Below are 7,142 nucleotides of genomic sequence, written 5' to 3' on the forward strand. Positions count from 1 at the left end.
AGGCTGGCCTCGAACTCACAGAGATCCACCTGGCTCTGCCTCCTGAGTGCTGGGATTAAAGGCGTGCGCCACCACCGCCCTGCTTAATTTTCTCTTTTAATAAAGTTAAACAATACAACAAAAATTCACAAGCTGCCTCTCTGGCTACCCCTGGCTTCCCTCCCCTCCCCAGTCCTCAGCGCTGGCTCCCTTTCCTTTACCCCACTCATACAGACACGGGGCACCCAACTGAGAAAACGAAACTGCTCCAAGTACACGGGGACGCGATGGAGGAGGTGAACCATCCACATTCATGGTTAAACTGAGCAAGTCTGCATTTTCGGGGTTCGGAGTAGTTGCCCTTCATTAGCCAAACTGAAAGAAGAAATTCCCTGGGCCAGATGCTTCAAAGCTGAAGCCCCCAGGGCCACCGAAGAATGCCTTGAAGATGCTGTTTGCATCCAAATCGCCCATGTTCATGCCCTCCTCATCCAGGTCCTGCCCACTGTCGTAACGAGTCTTTTTCTTGGCATCAGAGATGGTAAAGGCCTCTCCTACGTCCTTGAACTTCTTTTCTTCCTCCTTCTGAACCTCGGCGCTGGCCCCACTGTGCCGATCAGGATGGTGCATCAGGGTCCATTCCTGGTAAGCTTTCTTGATCTCGTCCTCGGAGGCATTCTTGTCAACTCCCAGGATCTTGTTTTAATCTTTCCTCTTGCTCTTCTTCAGTTCCAGTTGTGTGTGCATTCTTAAGAAACTGTTCGTGTTCTTTTGTTTTCTCCATCTGATACACTTTTTCCTGGTCCTGTACAGCTTCTTCATACTGCTCGGTGTCGATGATGTAACTCTGAGCTCTTTTCAAATAGGCTTTGATGTAGGTGCCATTGAGCTTCATTGCATTTGTACAGTCGTCTATGGCATCATCTCGTTTCCTAAGCTTGGAGTTAACTGCTCCCCGATTACAGTGGAGTTCAGCATTTGTTTTTACGTTGTTGGGGTCTATTCCCAAGGCTTCTGTGTACAGTTCATGTGCTAGCTTGTAATTTCCTTCCTTAAATGCGTTATACCTGTCTTCTTTCTTGGCTCTCAGGACTTTGGCATTTCTGCAAGCAACACAAGCCTTCTTGTGGTCAGGAGCCATCCCAAGAGCCTGCACAAAAACCTGAACGGCCTTCTCAATACAGTCTTCATAATAAAGGCAAAGACCAGGGACATACAGAGCATCGGCATTGGTGGAATCCATGCGTAAAATGTCACTGCCCACAAACTGTGCTTCTGGGTATCGACCCAGCATTGCTACACATTCTGCTTTGAGGATTTTGAAGCGATGACAGGCAGGGCCGAATTCTAGGGCATGGTCCATGCAGAAAACAACCCTTCGGAAATCTTGTTTCTCGAAATCCACTTCTGCTCTTTTCTCATACTCCATGACTGCATTGGCGTTCTTGAACTCCTGCTGTGCCTGGGCATTTTTATGATCCAGTTCTAGGGCTCTTTGGAAACTGCGACATGCTGCCCTTGCATTCCCAAGTGAGAGGTGGCATTTGCCTTCTCTTGGAGGTGTCCCCGGACAAAACTGTCATCCAGTCTCACTGACTGCTGTGCATCTCCGAGAGCTTCCCAGAACCTTCCAAGCATCATCGATGTGGCTGCCCGATTACCATAAGAGCTTGCATTTTTAGGGCAGATATCTAGGGATTTTGTGTAATAGTTATAAGCTTTTTTGTAGTCCTTCTTAGCATTGTACACATTCTCTTGTTCCTTGAAGGATTCTGCTTCTCTCTTTGCTTCTTTGTTCTCCAGCAGTTCAGGTTCGGTCCCCGCCGTTACCACATCACACTCCGCGGTCCCCGCCATCTCGAACTCAATCTTTTCTAACGTTTTCATTCAAAACCCATTGTTTTTGCCTTGGACTCGGGAAGAGTCCGTCAAACGTCAATGTATGATCAAAACTTTCAGGGCCTACCACGCCTGAGTTTCTCTTAGTGATAACCAACATTTTGTTTCCTCCTTTCTTCAGTGCTTTGGAATCAGGCCTTTCTGGAACAGAAAACACTGGCCAGACCACGTGTCCCCAACCTGAGTGTGGTTTCATATGATAGACTCAGGTTAAAATTCATGTAGCAAATGAGAACCGTCTGAGTAAGTAACCGCAATGACAGCGGAGGAAGCCTGCTTTTCATTCTGCCCTGCCTCGGAAACACAAAGAGTCCCGGTTAGCTGAAACCCTGTAGATACGTTCTTTATCACGGCTCTTTGATGCAGTTCCAGCTTACATCAAACACAGGAAGCATCCAAAGCCCCTTGTGTTGCAATGACCGAGGTGACGCTGTTCAGGGACTGAAAAAGAGTCACAGGAAGACTATCTCAACATCTAAGGGCTTTGCCACCTGCCTCGTGGTGAGGGACCTGTCACTGTGGGCTCTCTTCCTCCACTCTTTCCTCTCAGCTGCAGAAAGCTGAGTTTATTAGACCCCCAGACACCTGGTTTCTCAGTCAAGGGCAGTTTTCTGATGTGCTGCTGGCATTCCACTACCTGGCTTATAGAATACATCGCTGTAATTGAGGTGCCTCAGGACTCAGCCAGCACCTTTAAGAACATGGCCCCGCCCTCCAACCCCCCCCCCCATCCAGCTGTTTGCGGCTGTCCTTTGCACAGACTTGAATGCTGTATTCAAGTCCTTATGATGTTTGCTTTGTTCTCTTTTTTTTTCCCCTTCTGTGTACCTGAAGAATCATAAATGGACTGTTACTCTGTTTTGAGCAGGGTGTGGGGACTGGGCACACCAAAATGAAGAAGATAGTATTTGTGGATCTGGGGATGTAACTCAATAACACAGTGCCTAGCCTGTGTGAGGCTCTGGGTCTCGTCCCCGGTGCAAAAGAAAAAAAAAGAGCAATCGAAATAATGTCTAAAAGACAGAGTTCTTGCCCTCAGGACCCCAGAACTGTGGTGGTGTTGTGTTCCCCAAAATATTGTGCACCCTAATAAACTTATCTGGGGTCAAAGAACAGAACAGCCACTAGATATAGAGGCTAGAAAATGGTGGCACACACACCTTTAATCCTAGCATTCCAGAGACAGAAATCCCTCTAGATCTCTGTGAGTTCAAGGTCACACTGGAAACAGCCAGGCATGGTGACACACGCCTTTAATCCCAAGAAGTGAGCCTTTAATCCCAGGGAGTGATGGCAGAAAGCAGAAAGGTATATAAGGCATGAAGACTAGGAACTAGAAGCATTTGGCTGGTTAAGCTTTTGGCTTTGAGCAGCACAGTTCAGCTGAGACCTATTCTGGATGAGGACTCAGAAGCATCCAGTCTGAGGAAACAGGATCATTTGAGGAATTGGCAAGGTGAGGTTAGCTGTGGCTTGTTCTGCTTCTCTGATCTGCCAGCATTCACCCCAATACCTGGCCTCAGGTTTGTTTTTATTAATAAGACCTTCTAAGATTCCTGCTACACAGAACCACATTTGAGTATGGAGTCCACGCATGAGTGTGGATGGTAAGTGGATGTGTAAGTATTGTTTGTCTTTACATGTGACAATAATACCACACCGTCAATTTGAAATTTGTTGAGAGCAGATTTTAAGTGTTTTGTCACAACACACATACACACACACACACACAAATGGTGACAGTGGATCTTAATGAGTCTAACATTCTGACTGAAATAATCAGAATACGGTGCATCACATCACACTGTGCACCTTAAATATGGCCATAACCTTTACTTGTCAATCAAATGTTTTAAAATATAAAAAGAGAATAAAGATGTAGAGGAGACAGAAAGGAGGGAATACCTGTAAAGTGAGAAATGGAAAATAAAATTTCAAAGAGTTGAAAATTATTATTTTTATTATTGTTCATGTAACCCATGAATGACCTGTCCCTGGAAAGCACTTCTGGTCCTACCCTCGTGGCTTTTGGAAGCAGGCATCACTATTCCTTTGTGGTCATCTTAATGGACCTTCTCATAGTGAGCCAATGATCAGCGGTATTTATTTATTGAGCTGAGCGTTTGGTGAGCCATGAGAGTGACGAGCATCATGTGGTTCAATATTGTCCCACTGGAAATTGTCTGACTCCAGTTGGTTCTACCCCAGAAGCCCAGAAGTCCTTTCTACTTCTCAGTCTCATCCCAGAAGTGAAGAGTAGTACCTCTGTGCTCTGCACCATGCATGCACTGTCTAGATCTTCTGCTCTAGTGACCTGTGCTGAGGTCAACACTTCTTTCCTGTCCAAGCCTCTCCATTAGCCATCTATGGAGTCATGTAGGTTTAAACAGGAAAAGGACCATTTTTAACACACTGTATTGGAATGCTTCATTTTTTTTAAAAAAATTTGTTGTCATGTCTGGAAACTGCTCAGATTCAGTAACTCAAGAATGGGTGGTAGAATTCGGGTGATGGTAGGGGTTTTTCTAATGTCTGTGTTGTTATCAGTACCTGAGAATGATGGGTCGGGTCTCCAAAGGGGCTCTTGAGATCCTCTCTTCCTTCTCTGCGCCTCAAGAAGTACAGTGCTTACATCCAACTCTTCAACTTGCCTGGCAAATTCCGAGGTTGTAGTGTGATCAGAAAGAACAAGAGGGACACGGCCACTTTGGGAGACTATGACAGAAGTGATGTGGGACCCTGAAGTGGTGGCGGAGGTGGGCCCCATCAACCCACAACACACTCTAAGTAAGTGTCATGCTCATTTCTAGTGTCATCAAAGGAGAGGACGAATATGGATTTCTGTCGTCTCTTGGGAGCTGAATTACTTCATAATCGCTTCAAAGACTTCATCCAACACATGCTAAGAAAGAAGGTTGGTCAGGAGAGAAAGTCCCCTCAGTGAACAAGAGCTGTTGACTCAAAGGGGGACAGTGTGTGGCACGTGTGTGCACATGAGTGTGTTTTACTTTTGAAAGGCACATCAAGCTGGAGTCAGTAGGGAAGGAAGAAAGGGAGTGGAGAGTAAGTAGAAATGCTGGATCGTAAATATTTCCCAGGTGTGTGGGGCCGAAGAGGGACGCGGCACTGAGCACTGCATTTGGAGACCCCACCACCCAGTTCAGGAGCGTCCTGCAGCAGAACTCCCACTATTACGTGCTTGAGAGAATGGGCCTCGGTGCGAGGCTGCTTGGGTTTACAATGCTTGGGACTGTGAACAAGTTGCTTAATCTTGGTATCTCAGTGTCTTCATTCCAATTAAATTCACTTAAATTACATTAGACTAATTTAATCAATGGATAGCACAAAGCGGAGTGTTTGGCTTCTGGTGAGCGTCAGTGAGCTTTAAGTGCTATTTGCTAGTATTCTTGTAAGGAAACCAACCTCCCAAACGGGAATAGGAAGATTCTTTATATCACTATTGTTTGACGCACTGTGCACCATATGCTCGGGGTTAAGCATGCTAGTCTCTCCTGAAAATGATGTGTGTGCGTATGAATTACAGGACTCTCATCTGTCATTCCAAAATATCTCTTTGCAACCACTTTAACTACATAACGAACCTAAAATTAAAAAAAAATAAGTGTAAATTCTGATGAGGCACCACATTAGCTGTTGGACTGGCAGGGGTGTGGAGAACGTAACTGCTGGGTGGACCTCCTGCCCTGTTCAGCGACTCTGCAGGCTGGAACGCTCTATGTGGAGTTGAGACATTGGGCTGGTAGCTTTTAGGGGGTCACTGTGGTTTGTCAGCTCTGGGTAGACTTTCTCAGCAGCTAGCTAACACCGTGTTTTCACTCCTTTAAACTAATAAACGAGCAGACAAAAGACTGAAATCAGAGGAAAAGTTCATGTGCCCCAGAAAAAGGGAGGAAGAAAACTTCAGGAAATGTGTTCTGCAGGCTGGACCCTTTCTAGGGACCATGGATTACTGTCTCTACAGGCACTGTGGGAAACAGCGCCCTTCTCATTTGTAGCCGGCATTGCTGCATGTCCACATCACAGACATTTCGTTACTGCTTTTTTTTAAAAAAATGTTCAGAGGCCCCTCTCTCCCCTCTCCCTCCTCTCCCTCCCCCCTCCCTCGTCCTCCTTCTCTGTGAGTATTTAGTTACCAAACACTGTGTCTTCACAGATCTATCTGTTAGAGGGACCTTGCTGACAGGTCACCATCTCGAGTCCGTCTGTACCACGGAGTGTCCAGACACGAACAAGGGAAACTTCTCCCCAGTGGAAGCTGTTGGGAAGGCTACCGGGAGTGTCTGGGAAAGAATTCCTCCTCCTCTGTGAAGTCAGGCCACTCTGCCGGCTGTGTCTGCAGGATGGCTGGGCCGTGTGGATTCTGTGAGCCCAGGAGGGGCAGCTGTGAGATACAGCATGCATACTCACCTGGGACCATTGTACGAGTCAGAGGAAAGTGTTGGGCTGAGAGATTAGGAAACCTTTCCACACCTGCATGCAGGGTGAGGGGCAGAGAGAGCAGACTGTCTTCTAGGATGAAGAAAAGATGTATCTCTTCCAAACAACACACACACACACACACACACACATATACACTCAATAACACAATACATATATACACAGTAACATATCTGTACACAGACAGACACACACATAGACACACAGACATATACTCACACACACACACACACACAGAGACACACACATAGGCACATAGACTCACAAAGACCCACACACAGAGACACATACACACACACTAACACATACACACACACATACACACATAGACATACACACACACATAGACACACAAACACATATACACAGACACTAACACACATACACACAAAGAGAGACACACACACATCAATTTCTGCCTTTGAGCCGGTGAGCTAGTCTACTTACACAGAATTCATTGCAGTTTTCCCATTGCATTGTTTCAACCAGCTCTATTTTTCCACATTCATTTCGAATTCTCACTCTTGAATCCTTCTTCCTTTTTATCTATCTTTGCCCAACAAGATGAGAAGTCTATACACTCTAAAACTCTTTAAACAGTCTCCCTGCTTTTCCCCACCTCAACCCTACATACAGTCAACAATATCCAGAAATTTAATTATGAAGCTGGGTGTGGCCACATGCCTGTAAACCCAGCATTTAGGAGGCTGAGGTAGGAGGGTCAGCCTGGACTACATACTGAGTTCTGAGTCAGCCTGGGCTATGGTGTGTGTCCACTTCAAAACAAAGACAAGAAGATGGGAGGA

At 46.0% G+C, this 7,142-nt stretch overlaps 1 pseudogene; it reads right to left on the minus strand.

The window, feature by feature from the left end:
* Nucleotides 1-267: 267 nt before the first annotated feature.
* On the minus strand, nucleotides 268-1,851 carry LOC114693324 (annotated as a pseudogene).
* Between the last annotated feature and the right edge of the window lie 5,291 nt (nucleotides 1,852-7,142).

This window comes from Peromyscus leucopus, chromosome 18 (genome assembly GCF_004664715.2).
Source record: "Peromyscus leucopus breed LL Stock chromosome 18, UCI_PerLeu_2.1, whole genome shotgun sequence".
Lineage (NCBI taxonomy): Eukaryota > Metazoa > Chordata > Mammalia > Rodentia > Cricetidae > Peromyscus > Peromyscus leucopus.